The sequence below is a fragment of the Zea mays genome, chromosome 6, assembly GCF_902167145.1.
Source record: "Zea mays cultivar B73 chromosome 6, Zm-B73-REFERENCE-NAM-5.0, whole genome shotgun sequence".
NCBI lineage: Eukaryota > Viridiplantae > Streptophyta > Magnoliopsida > Poales > Poaceae > Zea > Zea mays.
In genome coordinates, this window is record NC_050101.1 from 143,564,097 (window position 1) to 143,579,971 (window position 15,875).

Sequence of the window (15,875 nt, forward strand, 5' to 3'; positions counted from 1 at the left end):
CACCTGTTGTTTCTGGATCACAAAGTGCTTGACATACATACCTATTTGATTTCCTTGCAAATTCAGTTATAGTTGGACCAGTACTCATCGACAAGCTTACAAAATGCAGAGTTCTTATCTTCCATCAGAACCGATGGCGCGCTGTACTCGACCATCTTGCCTGCAGATATGGCAGAAACCTATTACATCAACTTGGCGATACTCCAGAAAGGCTCTACTTTGTCAGTGAATGTGTCTCAACTCTCAACCAGGATGGTTAGGAGGAGTGCTTAGTGCTTACCGTAGGAAAGGACCATGACCATGTCAATGTCCGTGACAGTTGGAACCCTGTGCGCTATGGTGATGACTGTGCAGCCAGATAATTCTTTCTCGATGACCCCCCCCCCCCCCCCCCCCCCCCCCTGCAGGATGGCGTCGGTGCCTGAGTCGATGGATGCTGTCGCCTCGTCAAGGACTAGTATCTTGTTCCTTCGGAGGAGAACACGCGCAAGGCAGAAGAGCTGTCGTTGGCCGCCGCTCCAGTTCTTGCCGTCATCACTCACTCAAAATGTCAGGATGATTAGCATTCAGGGAGCTCTCAGTGCTATGCAGTTCTGACAGAATTGTACTCCATCAATTTTACATTATAAGTTATCTTATGTTTTTTAGAAGTTAAAGCATCTCAAATTTGACTAAAATTATATAAAGAATCACAAAGATTTAAAACATCAACAATAAAATATGATTAATGAAGAATATAAGGTTATTTATTTATTATCATAATAATTATTATTTTATTATATATATTTGATCAAAGTTAAGGTAGTTTGACTTTCTAGGAAGGTGGAATGACTTATAATTTGACATAGATGGAATATCCGATTGGTTCCAGACGACAGTGTCATACTCACCTGGTGATTCAAGTAGTCCAGGAAGGGCACTGACTGTTTTCTTCTGTTGGCACTTATCTAAAACCTACAGAAGACTTGTACATTAGGACCAGGATTTATCCCCAAGTGCAATACAAGAAGTGCAATGTTGCTATATTGTTATATGCTAAAATACTTGTTATGATTTTTTTTTCAGAATGTATGTGTACTAGTCAACTCCGTCTAAGTTGTCTCGACATAGCAGGCTCCAAGCCCTGAAGTAGGTGGGTTATGATAGAGTTGGCGAGCTAACATTAAACTTAGAAATTCTAATAGAGATGAAACCCGAATGGACCCCATTGGGACATAACGAGATCACTTTGAACCAATTTGGTTTCGTGTCTGAAAGATGAATTATGGAAGCCATTTTCCTAATAGGACAAGTGATGCAACAATATAGGAAGCAGAAGAACCTACACATTATTTTCATTGACTTAAAGAAGTCTTATGATAAAATACCAAGAAATGTTATGTGATGGGTTTTTAAAAAAACATAAAGTTCCAACGGAGCATGTTAGACTTATTAACAACATGTACAACAATATTGTGATTAGTGTTTGAACAAGTGATGTGGACACATATGACTTTGCGATTAGAATAGGACTACATTAAGTATTAGCTTTGAGCCCTGACCTCTTTTTGCTTGGTGATGAATAAGGTTACAAGGGCATACAAGGGGATACCCCTTGATGTATGCTTTTTGTAGACAATATAGTGCTAGTTGATGAAAGCCGAGTAGAAGTAAATAGGAAACTATCGTTGTGATAGGAGACTTTGGACAGACTCAGTAGAATTGAAACGATGAATATGTGAGATATGATCATAACTATACATGAGAAAGAGGATATTGGTTTAGAAGGTCAAATAGTGCCCAGAAAGGTACCTTTACTACTTAGGATCAATGATACAGAAAAACGTAGAGATTAATATATGAAGATGTTAGCCATTTCGAGAGAAAAAAAGATGAAGATGTTAGCCATAGAATTTAAGTAGGGTGGATAAAGTAGAATCAAGCATATGGCATTGTATATGATAAGAGGGTACCAAAAAACTAAAAGGCAGTGTTGAACAAATAATTGTTGCAGAAACATATATATTGCATTGGATTTGTGCCTATAGAAGAAATCAAATATACAAGATAGCTTAGAGATAGAAGAAAGCCGAATATTAGTTCAGATGGTTTGAACAATAGTTCGTTGTAGGATCCTAAGGTGTAATAACAATGAGAAGAAACCAAGATGAAGACCGAAATTGAGATGGGAAGAAGCAATTAAAAGAGACTTACAAAGATGAAAACCTAAAGATTTAGCTTTGAATAGAAGTGTATGAAAAAAAGTTATTTATGTACTCAGTTTTGTTGAGTTTTAGGCTTTATCATCCTTACTGTGATAATGTGACCAGAAAGGTGATCATATTCAGTTCATCTTTTATTCATCTCTCATCACGAAACCAAACAAGAGATGGTGCAGCTTCAACCCACTTCAACCATGTAATCAAACAAAAAATTGAGTTCAACCCGTCACTTAAACCAAACAAGAAACGGGTGACTCAATCAAAAAAATGGGTTAGTTTCAATCCAACCCACTTCGTTCCAAAACCAAACGCACTATAAGATTTGCACACGCAAAAGCACCCACTCCAGCGCTGCATTGGTGTAGAAGAACAGCGTCGCATCTGTGTCTATGAACTGAAGGTTTCTCTGAACAAACATGTTCGTGGCTGCAAAGGCCCTTATGGTGGTCACTCCCAGCATCGACTCTGCCGCGAAGTTCATGACATGCGCCTTTGTAGTTCAATTGATCCTTACTAGCTCCCTCGTCGATGCGATGTAGTATCTCTGCAACATTAATTACCACCGTTATAATTTCATTTGCCTCGCCATGCCAGAGCCAGGAACGACGTTCACCTCAATGTATAAGCAGAACAACGACTGCAGGAACGGCCACGAGTACTACTTGCCAGGTAACCACGATCATGATAATCATGGTTGCTGCCACTTCGATCGTGCCCGTGATCACGAAGGTCATCGTGTACGGGACGTCGAAGTCCAAGATGCTAAGATCAGACGAAACCTGCAGAGTTAAGAACATAAAGGAATCAGCCAGCAATCACAATCCCTAAAACGTCGACAGGTAATCGATGTATTTTGAATAGTTTTACCCGGGTCATGATCCTTCCAGTAGGAGTGGAGTCAAAGAACCCGGCATCGGGGCCCTGAACAACGAATCCATGAACCCTGAAAAGAACTCCCTCGACGCTTTCAGGCCGAAGTGAGCAGCAAGAAGGCTCCTGAGTCCTGACATAGGCGAAGAGGCGGTTTCAGTCCAGCTTCTCCTAGCTCCCTCTTGTCCTCTTCTGTAAGCTGGACCGGCAGGAGATTAGCATCGGAGGTTTCCGCTTCGTTGTTCGGTGGTATCGTCTATACTTGCTTCTGGAGTACTTCTGCTCCTTTCCCACGATCCTGGGACCGAGCGTCCAGTGCTGCTTTTGAGTCCCTGTGAGCACTGACAAGCTGTTCGAATGCTGTGCCAGACTATACAGAAGCACGCCATGGGTTCCTTATTGAGTTATCTCCCCATTTTCCATGACCTGGGTGGAAGGATACGCTTGCTTAACCAGTGATCTCAAGATAATAATCTATAGTGACAAAGTTACTCACCAGAATCTTGTCAACCTTGGAAAGGAACTCCACCTGATGTGTCACAAGAATCACAGTCTTGTCCTTGAGTACTGCCATCACAAAATCCTACATATATACATTCAGGAGCTTCAGACATATCAATGAAACGATCATTTATCTGTGACAGTCGGATGCATTCTTACATTGAAAACAGTAGCAGTTGTATGTGCATCAACGACACTAAAAGGGTCATCGAGAAGGTAAATGTCTGCATTGTTGTAGACGCTCTCGAGAGCTGAGTCCTTTGCTTCTGTCCTCCACTCATGTTCAAGTCTCTCTGACCAATCTCCGTCAGGTCCCCATGCGGGAAGTTCTCGATGTCCTTGCCCAATGCGCAACACCTTATCGCCTTCTCGGTTCTCGCAATCCTCGGTGTTCCTGGGCTTTCCGAAGAGTACATTGTCGCGAACAGTGCCGCTCTATATCGAGGACGTCTGTGAAACGTATGCTTCCATACAAATAATACATTAGCCGACAACACGAGCATGTACATGACAGCTAAATCTGCATTATAATCACTATATACAAACAATTGACATATTCTCAATCTAAATCATAGACGCGGATTTTATGTTTCTCATCATTCATATATGATTAGCATTATAGAAGGGTAAGGGGATGTTTGTTTATAGGGACAAATTTTTAGTTCCTCTATTTTATTCTATTTTAGTTACTAAATTGCTAAATACGGAAACTAAAATATTATTTGATAATTTAGGTACTAAAATAAAATAAAGTGGAGGGACTAAAAATTAGTCTTTAGAAACCAAACACGCTCTAAATATGCGGCAATAATATGTATATATCTCAGATGTGTAAAGAGAAAACACATTTGTGCACATACGCTTATAAAAAAAATATTTATGGTACCTCTTTATCATAGACATGTTTTGTCTATACGTGTCTGCAACGAGAGATCATCACAAAGACGTTTTGTCTATACAAGTCTGTGGTAATAAATTGAAAAAAAAATCTCGCTCTAGAACGACTATTATCATACAGTAACATATAAACATGACATCTTAGTACCACTATACTATCTAGTGTAGCAAACATTATCATACTTAACCTAGAAAATTTTAGTGCAATATAGAGATGCATGAAGTTAGTAGGAATCCAACATAAGGGATAGGTGTACACGAAATGCGAAGTCAAACAAATGGAGATCTAAATTAACAGATTAAACATAGTCTATCATTGAGTTCCAAATTTGATATAAATTAATCAAACTTAGCTCCATCTAGTATCACTGAGCCTAATAAGATTGGTTTCTTGATGAAATACCTCACCATTCTCAAGCTTTTTCAAAATATCTTGATGACGTGCTTCTATTAATACATCTCTCCTCTTACATGATATCATTGTTGTGCTCACAATCAAAGAAATATACCAAAAATTATGAATAGATGAGCAGGAACTAGCAACTGAAATGATCATTAAGCGCCTGATTGGGTGCCTGTGCCTGGACGCCCAGGCTCCGGTGGCCCTGATTGACCGCATACGACAGTTTCCTGCGTACCAGCGGATGCAACCAAATAGCTACAAAATGGTTTATTTTGCATCCACTCATGCAGCTTGTGTCTCCAGGTAACCAAACAGAAGCTCAAACATAGTCAACGCATATGGTGATCCAAGACAAGGCGGTGCGGGTAGCTAAAGAGACGGTAAGTTAACGAATGAGCGAAGTAATGTGCATAAGAAGCATAGAGGTTTTCATCCAATATTCTTTTTTGTAGCCCATTAAATTAACTTCTATTTTAAGCTCCATCTTATCCTTCTCCTCTTAGCCTAGTGATGGGTAGGTTACACCTACTAAAAATACTAAGCAAGGCATGATTTAGTGCATCTAAAGTAGTATCTATGACTAGGGATGAAAACGGTTTCGGAATTTTTCGGAATTCCGGAAACCGATTTCAAAATTTTTCGATCGGATTCATCGGTAACGGTATTTTTCGAAAACGGAATCGATTTTCGGAATTTTCTGTCGGAATCGGTATCGGAATCGGCGTGGTGTTTTACCGACCGTTTCCATCGGTTACCGGTTTTTGTCGGAAATTACCGGATTTATGTCTCGGAAATTTCCGGAATTGTGTCTCGGAATTTTTTCGGAATTTTCCTGCATGTGATTTTTTCGCATCGCCTGTACATCTCTGGATAAGTATTACTTATTTTTTATTTTTTTGACGTTTTAAGATTTTTTTGGGGTTAGATGGTATTGGAAGGCAGTTGAGATTAACGATTTGGTCTCTCGAACGAATCCACCATTTTCTATGCACATGTTATGTATTAGTAATATATAATGATAGATAGCCGACAGTATGTCTTTTCCACACACTAGATTTTAGAGTTTTCCTGTGAGGCTGTGAAAAAACTCTTTATGTGAGGAAAAAATATTTCATGAGTAAGCATGCCATGCCAACTAAATCGAGTGGATATTGTGAAATTTGAGTCTGTGAACTTGTGATCTTTATGAACTTGTTATACTGTGAACTTGTGATCTTTGTAAACTTTTTATATTATAAATTTGTGATCCTTGTGAACTTGTTATATCATGAATTGTGAACTTGTGGTATTTGTGATCTTTTGTCAATTTTGTTTTATTGTGAAGTTTGATATGTTTACCGATCGTATTTTAGATTTCGACCGTTACCGGTGTATTTTCCGCACCGAACTTTCGTTTTCGATGTTTCCGAAATACCGATATCGTTTCCGTTTCCGGAGTTACCGTTTTCGATTTTGTTTTCGATAAAAAATATGAAAACGATAATGGTTTTAGTGTTTACCGACCGTTTTCATCCCTATCTATGACACGTTTTAGAGTAAGAAATCGTTCAATGACTTTTTATTCGTTGTCCATATAGCTCAACAAAACAATCATTTGCTCTTTCACTAATATATCGCGTGACTCGTCTATAAGAATAGAAAACTTTGTTTCATTGTTTTCCCCATGATTATCTCAATTATTTCTTTCCCACGACATCTTGTAAGATCCTTTTTGAATTTCTAGAGAAAACATTTGACAATTTAGACCATCACGATCCAAGGTGTTTCTCACAGTTTCATTCTTATCTTTGTACCAACCTAACGTCTCCCAAAATTTTCTCTATTTAAGGATGCAGAAGATTCATCATTTAAACGAAAAGACAATCTCTATACTAATAGAAACCTTGAACTTTATAGAGATCATGTCAAATAAATTTTATATAATTCTTCTGCTTCTTGAGATACACTAGTATATTGTGTTGCTATACTCTGTCTTTGATTTTTGAAATCATCACAATGCTTTCAACTGTTGTTGTCAGTAATTAGTGGTCAGCGTCTATTTTAGCTTTTTTGTGGCTAGGAGTGAGAGGACATCAGATCACACACACAATGACTGATGATGTTGCACGAATTTGGGGCATGTTTGGATGGTAGCAGGCACGTTCTTGCATGGCATAGGTGGTAACATCAGCCGTTCAATTTTTTGTGTCTGTGGCTAGGATCATCTGCCTCCTAGGCTGCTGCCGTCCAAACATGGTGTCTTTTGGAAGCCAAAACTTGAGGAGAGTACATGTGTTCATTACTTCATTTCCTCATAGTTAATTTTGGTCGGTTAGGAATACACGAGTTTTGGCAATTATTTTCAGGAATTGTTTGAAATGCTCTGCGTGCCGCATCATAGGATTAGAATTATATACTACTGCAATCCTGCGGGGCGACGGCACATGGTTGAGAGTAAGAATGAATAGAGTGTTTGGTTTGAGAAATCATATCATCCAAATTAAGGTGATGCATCATGGGTTCATTCCTTAGATTTGGTAGAATCACTTCATTCCTCATATTAGTACTAACTAACTAACTATTAGGAATGAGATGGTGATAGATCAACTCATTCTATTCCACAAACCAAATAAAAATAGTGAGGAGTGAGAAGACGATGAACTAGGTTATTCCTCAAACCAAACACTCCAGAAGTTAGTGGAACCATGATCATATTGTGCCTATACTTCAAACCAACACAAAGAGTATGATCCGACGGAACGATGCACACTTATGATGCGTTTGGTTCAGCTTTTTTAACTTGCTTCTGTTTAAAAAAATAGAAGTTAAACCAAAGGGATTTAGTTTTTTCTGCTATTACTTTGAAAAACAGTTTTTAGTACAAATTTGGAAGCGGACCTGCTTTTGTTACTTATCTAAGTTCAATATATTAATAAAGAGTATGGTGAATAAAAATATAAAATAGTTAAGTGCTATAATAAATAAAATAAAAATACATTTTAATACTAAATATTAAAATTGAATTATAAAATTGATTTTTTAAATTCAATATATTAATAAATAGATACAACAAATAGAAAATAAAATGGGATTGAAAATAATTAATTGTTAGAATAAATAAAATAAAAATATATTTTAATAAAAAAAATATAAAGTGGTCTAATTTTGTAAAAAATATCAGGAATACAAATGTGAAATCATTTTTACTTAGATACATTGACCAAGATATATAATTAAATAAAGTGCATATAAAACAATATATATTTTGTTTACATTAGACAACTCACAACGATTTGAACCAAACAAATTTTATTTTTTTTACAACAAATAACTTACAACAATTTGTTCACAACATACAACTAATTTCAGAGCCAGGGCATATTAAGAGATACAATTAAACAATATATAGTTTGTTTGCATTAGACGACTCACAACAGTTTGAACCAAACAGCTATTATTATTTTTACAACAAATAATTACAACATTTTTTTCACAGCAAACAACTAATTTCAGAGCCAGGGCATGTCAGGGTTAAACCAAACGCACCTCAATGATACGTTCGCACGTGTGGGCTTATTTCTCAGCCAGGGTATATTAGGCTTAGCCATTTGAGGCCCAGTGTCCGACTTGAGGTTTGGCTGCTGCACCCATATGGAGGCCCAGGTTTGCAGATCGAACTAATTTTAATGATCAGCTTAAGCGGGCTATAAATTGTGCCCCTGTGGTTTCATGTTGACTATTTTACAACGACGATATTTCTGGCCTAGCTATCAACGGGCCAAGTGCCCAAGTCCATTACCTACAAGGAATGTTAGCCCAAACAAGACAGGCTGCTCATCTCTAATGTAAAGATAAAATCAAAACTAAAAGTCATTAAGAGATCTCAAGCATTTTTGTATGTTTAGATATGATAAAACCAATCCTATTTTCTAAACTCACTTAATCTCAAGCAAACTAGAAGATGAAACCTTACAAATTTATACTCTTATTTCCTAACAAACCAATTCTATTTTCTAAACTAATTCGATTTTATTTTCTAAGCAATCTCTATTTTAACTCTTCCTAAATTAATTAGTTTCATATGCAACATTACCACAAGTATTGTTCACGCCAGAGGTGTAATTTATGAGGTGTTTGGTTTATAGAGACTAATTTTTAGTCTCTTCATTTTATTCTATTTTAGTCATTAAATTGCTAAATACATAAATAAAATAGAATTTTAGTTTTCGTATTTAGAAATTTAGAGACTAAAATAAAATAAAATGGAGGGACTACAAATTAATCACTAGAAACCAAACACCCCATTAGACCTAACGTCTACGTGGCCTGTTTTCTAGCAGAAGATACCCATCGTAGCACTGTCCGGGTGGTGGCCCTGGACGCAACTACGACGAAGGGAGCTGTGCTGCCGCCTCCCTTCTCTATCGGAGTTACCTGATCTTCTATCCTCGGTTCTCATCAAAAAGAGGAGTGGGAATCAGAAAGTGGCTGGGAGATAAGTAAAGCAACATAAGCAGCAAGAAGCTATACTAGCTGTAATTTCCTAGCTTCATCAACCACGCCCGCGTGAAAAAAAAATAAAGCAATGAGAAGAAATAAATTATGCATCTTGTTACCATATCTTTTTCTTACCACCTTAGGTCCTTAGCTTTATGTTGACACAAAAAATGTCACGTCAAAGTTGGTGCCCGTCATAATTCAGAGCCGGAGAATGTGAAAGATGAGCCAATGATATTCAGTTTGCTCTTGGAGTGATCACTGACAAGGACAGGCAGAATGACCTCCACTGCACACAAACATGATCATATCATCCTTGTACAATACCTTAGCCCCTGCATGCATGAAGCCAATTTGCTACATGTTCTTGTGACTGTTACCAGTTCTGTACTGACATGTAAAGATCTATCAATCATCGTTCTCCTTGGTTTGTCATCTCTCCCTGATAAAGACTGCTCACTAGCATGTAATGGTACACCTGCAGCAGACCAACCTGGCTGCAGAGGTCAGGAGATGTAACAGTGTGGGTTTGCTTGCTGAATGATCAGGCCTATCGTTTTCAGCGAGATAGGATGAGATCTAGGCGGAATATCTGAACGTTCCACTTCAATTATGAATTTACATGTGGCAGCAACGGATAACTTGCACAATGAAGCATGAAAGGAAACATTTCCGTCGTTGGCTTGATGCGATGCAAGTTGAGGCGACGCCCAGACCATGATCAGGCTCTTGACCAAATAATAAAACAGGTTTGACAATAAACAACGGCGACATCATGGCGATACGTACGAAAAGCAAGCATCAAGGAGAGGATTAGGCAGCGACATTCTCTAATAGGGTATTTAGTTTGAGGAATAAGGTAGTCTATCATCTTCTCACTTCTCACTTTTATCGTTTGGTTTGTTCCTCGTAGTTAGTACTAATATATAAGGAATGAGGTCATTCTACAAAATTTGAGAAATAGACTCATGATGTACCATTTCATTTTGGATAAAGTGATTACTCAAACCAAACACCACCTAAATTCTATTCTCTAAAGGAATATCATGTCCTTTGCAAAATACTCTAGAAGATTCTGTCTCCTATATCTTCACCTTCTCAACAACATCTTCTATATCTTTTCCTTTTTATTTTACCTACTTTATTAATAGAATTTTGTTACATCATATTTTGTCTATTGACTTGTATAATATTTTGTTGGAACATCTTTCTACCACGATATGCTGATAGGTATATCAAGTGAAAGATTATATCAAATTGATAGGTAAACCAAGTGAAAGATTAAACGATCAATTAAAATCACTATTTCAACGTCCCCTCCATGTGGGCCCCCTCATCGAGGAACGCTAAACCAAGTGAAAGATTAAAGGCCTGTTTGGTTTGTGGCTAAATGTGTCACACTTTGCCTAAGGTTAGTCGTTCGAATTGAATAACTAACCTTAGACAGAAAAGTTAGGCAAAGTGTGGCAACTGAGGTAGTGAACCAAACATGCCTTAAATAATCTCTGCCTCGTCGTCTTGCGGCCTCTGCAACGAGTGATAGTGTCCCATAGAGGAGCCTCCAGGGGGTCATTCTTGAGCTTCAATATTTTATAGGGTCTTTTAGTGTCCCTGTTGGGGGAGACGAGCCATACATAACCATGTAAAACCCTTTACATGTTGTTGCTGGAGAAAGCTTTAGGATAGAAGCATTGTCTATGTATAAGACTGTCTCTAGCAAGCATCCAAAAACATCCCTTATCCTATATTTAGAGATGATTCTTCTCCTCTATATGTTTTAACAGTGTCCTCTCAAACGTTCTAAATATAGAGGACACTCTTTCATGTTCTATATGTAGAGATTAAACCAAACTAAAAATATGTATAAGACATTTAAGAATATGACAAATACATATGTGTAAAAGTCTAGAAGAAAATATCTCTAGTATGTGTATTTAACGTATACATGATGAAATATACAAAATATTGTTGGAGAGAAAGAAGATATAGATAAGAGATTCTTTTAGGCGCGTTTGTAAAGGAGAGATGTATATTATTGGAGATAGTCTAATATTAAAAAGAAAGAATCAGACGATTTTAGGCAACCATACATTCAGATGATTTTGGACACATGTTGTTGTTCATATATGGTCAAAATTACATTTGATCAACCCCCATGCAACCTATGAGTACAAGTCCACCAAAACTAAATCAAACAAAAGATGCCAATTAGACATTGTAGATAAATTTACTGAAAGGTCCCGCTTATTGAGATTTTTTAAAAAAAGAAATTCTAAAACTAATCTTTTGTGAAAAAATATTTCTAAATATAACTTGTTTAGTGTGATAGGGCCAAACTTCATACCAAAATCAAACTGCTTCGCTATGCAAGCTAGCTGGCGTGTCAGCGGGGCGCCACCATGGCTGGTCAACGGGTGACTGACCCGTGACATGGTCTGGCTTCCCACGCCACCGAATCTGGTTAGGGCAAGGTATTATCACACTCTTTGCTTGTTTAGTTTTGGTTGCTATGGAATGTTATTTACGTACATCGATTATGTTTAGAAACCTATGTTTAGGATCTAGCCATTTATACATGTACATGCGGTTGCATGTATTGTATGATTAGTTAGAATATTATTTATTTTGATTAGGTTTAGTCTAAATTTAGTTAGTCATTTAGTTTGGATTATATATGTATATTAATTGTTTGCATTAGTGTTGGAGTGCAACTAAAGTAGTTTTGTTTTCTTAGTGCCCTCTATTTTAATAGATGAACGATATATTATGGTGAAGTGCAAAACGGGGGTTATCCTAGATCTTTATACCCTAACATGTCTTACAAGGATGCACTTGTCCATTATGAACTGATGACGCCTAATTGTGACTATAGTAAGCCAACCCATATTTCAGTTATGCCATCTGAATATTGCTACCCTAGCCTTCTACACATGTGGCTATTGTTATGTAAGTAATTGTTTCTAAATAATACATTGTGTCTTTCTATATATTTGCTATGAAATGACTGATACGACGGTGGAATTAAGTTTTCTTACATCGAGAAGAGGTGCTTCTTCTTTTATTGTATCGATGGTCTGACATGTATAACTAAAGGTTCCTTGTTTTCAAACACCAGGGGTCACATAATAAATACATGCACTTCAAGCGGTGGATTCCACCTCCCTTTAACCATTAACCAATGATGGATAAGGAGAAGAACAAAATTGTCTCAAAACAACTTGAGAACCCTTATCTATATGGTTGTGGAGATCTAGATGTGGCTACAACATGGGATGAGCTTAAGTGTGGTAAGAAGAATAAAGTGAGTGTACCTTTTTCTCTTAAACAAGTATTTGTACGAAAATACTTATGTACCATATAATGTAGCATGGATACTAGAAGTATCATTTTAGTTAATGGTTGTATGAACTTAAGTCTTATTGGTTTGACCCAAAGCAGAAGGAGAAAGAGAAGGAACATCTCATAGCCTCAATAATCCTACATAAATGTGGCATTGAAGCCAATTACAACCTAGTGCCTTTGGATGTTGGCACAGGTTGCTAGCATGGCCACATGTTTGATCATGATGAGGTTGGTTTTTTTCTATTAGTTTAGACCGCTGAGTAGCATATTACTCTACATCTTGTATATTAGTTTACCTTGCGTATGAGGTTGGTCTTTTCTATTAGTTTAGACCGCTGAGTAGCATATTACTCTACATCTTGTATATTAGTTTACCTTGCGTTGGATTGTCGAATATGATCAAATACAGGAATAATATTCCTATCCCTCGTTATATATTCTAGTGGACAAATGCATGATCATAGTCCTAGTTAGGTACGATAGAAAAGTTGTGATCCTATTATAAACACCGCCCTTCCTATATCCATCTAGATCATTTTCTTGTTGTGAAAACCACACCACCTTATTTCATGTCTTTTTAGCTGTCTATGGATTGGTCCTTATACTTGATGTATACTCGGTCCTATAGAGAACCTAGATCTTAGTATATTGATCCTTGTTAGACCGTTTTCAGCCGTTCACCTATATGGTCATCCAAAACATTGTTTTCTACTGTTGTGCACAGCAGACTACACTGGTCATAGAGTGGAGTTTGAATATGAGGATGGGGATGAGTATGCTGCTAGAGATAGTCTTATCGACACGCCCACAATTAACATAGTTGCCATGGTGATTCATAAGGAGAGTCGTGGTGGCGCACCAAGAGAAGTCGTTCAAGGAGAAAAATAAATAGAAATTATTGTTTCGATGCATGAGGAACAAAGGAAGGATTTTGATGTCTCATTAAATTTGGGAACTATAATAGGGTACCTATTGGAACTATATCTATGATCTAAGCACACTTATATTTATAATTAGCTAATTGTGCATTTGGTTGCGGGACATCTAGGACAGGACCGTCCCCCGACGTCCTCTCCCGTCAATTTTGAGGGACAACACTGGGATAATCCTTCCAACCCTTGATCCTGAACCAAACAAGCTTATTCGAGGGATCGTCCCATCTCATCTCGTCCTGTCATTGCAACCAAACTCACCCTAAGTGTTAGGTTAAGGATGTGTTGTTGGTTGTTCTTTAGGGATGAAGAGTGGGTATCAGATCGTGGAATTGAGACTCGGACGAGGGAATGAAGTGGTAGCGAGCTGGTTTGCTGACCCTGTTGCTCGCTAAACTAGGATTCGTCCTAGATCAGGCTAAAGGGAGTAGGGATGAAAACGGGTGACCGAACTCTTAAGACAAATCTAATATTTTAAAATAGATATGTATAACGTTTGATGCTAATATTTTCTTGTGTTACCAAGCACATTATTAAATATAAGAATAAAATTTTGCATAAATTGTTTTATACATTATTTGCTCCCTACAACAAAAAAGATGAAAATGTTTGTATTCGAATGATGCCCGGATTTTATATCTATAATTTGAGAAGATATACAGTAGATTTGAGTTTTAACTTTTATAAATCTTTATAAGGTCAATGTTAAAAAATAATATCAATTTGCGTAGCAGATTCTATATCATATTTATTCACTATCGAAGAAAAAAGATCAAAAACTGGTATCCGACGTTTCCATTCCTAAAAGAGAGAAACCCGTTCTTGGTCAAATTGTTGACAACGCTGAGTGTGGATAAAACAAGGATTAGTTTAGAAACTCAAAGTCCTTTTAATATCGGAGGGAATTGGAGAGAAAATTTATTTGTTTCCTCCTCGACCCTCTTTATTTTTTGGGGGTTTGAGTTTAGATAAGAGTAGGGAAAGGGTCGGAGAGACAACGGTTTGGGCCCAGATTTTATGGATTTCGGCCCAGAACTAGGGATGGATCCGGATATTTATTCGGATGTCAAATTTTCGGTCTTGTTTCTTCGATTGTGAACAAATAACATATAGAATTTGCTATGTAAATTTATATTCTTGTTTTTAGCATTGAGACTATTAATCTTCACAAAAAACTAACATTAAATTCATTATATATCTTTTTAAATAATTGATATAAAATTCGGATGTCTATTCGAATACGGATTCGGATGTTTTTTCACCTTTTTTATTGTAGGGAGAAAATAATGTACATAAAAAATTATATAAAAATTTATTTAAATACTTCGTAATATTCTTAATAACATTGCCAAAAATTAGCTTTAAATTTTATATATATCTATACTAAAATATTAGATTTGTGATACAAGTCGGATGTTTTAGGAACATGCCTACCCAGAACATTGTCTTGGATTGCTTCGACGACATTTGCATTCTGAGCAGATTTGCTACATATACGGCCCAGCACATGTAAACAGCGTCCAACTTGCATTAATCCAAACAAATAAATTTTATAGGCTACGATTTCTTTATTTTAAATTAAAATACTTTTTTGCCTCTGGCACAAATATGCTGATCGTGAGTCTTCGTGGCAAAGACTATTAACCAATATTTAGCCTTAACCAGAATTAAAATGAAAACATTATTTTTTTGAATTATAATATAGAATACTTATGAATACACGTACAGTCGCTCCAACAAGATGTTCGCTTCGGATTAAAGCTAGTTGTTCGGACTGCTGCAGTTACAATTCATAAAGACAAAATAATGTAGAAGCAGTAGAAGCCGGTATAGATGAACAAGTCATCTACCACTAAATTAACAATGCTACAAAATTCTAGAATAAATTCAGAAAATACAAGCACTTGTATTAAATTGAGGACTTAAACCATGTTGCATGTTCCACAACAATAGACTGAACTAGCTAGTTGAACTGCGTCCATTTTGCAATCTTAATTTAAATCTAATTGGAACCCTAACTGAAGTTTATTGTACAAATTGGATGCGACAACGATAATGGCCCAACAGAACCATTAACATCAATTATAGATTATAAAAATATGGTAGCGAAAATCAATCCCAGAACCAGGATAACATGCATGCATGACTAATGAATTACGCTACTGTATATAATTGAAACAAAAATAAGGATAACGTCATTACAGATGCATACACCATTGCGGGTTACGCAACCGCTGAGTGACTTGAGTCCCA

The 15,875-nt window shown here is 36.9% G+C and overlaps 1 pseudogene; it reads right to left on the reverse strand.

The window, feature by feature from the left end:
* Positions 1 to 62: 62 nt before the first annotated feature.
* LOC103631458 (ABC transporter C family member 8-like) lies at positions 63 to 4,043 on the reverse strand (annotated as a pseudogene).
* Positions 4,044 to 15,875: the final 11,832 nt, after the last annotated feature.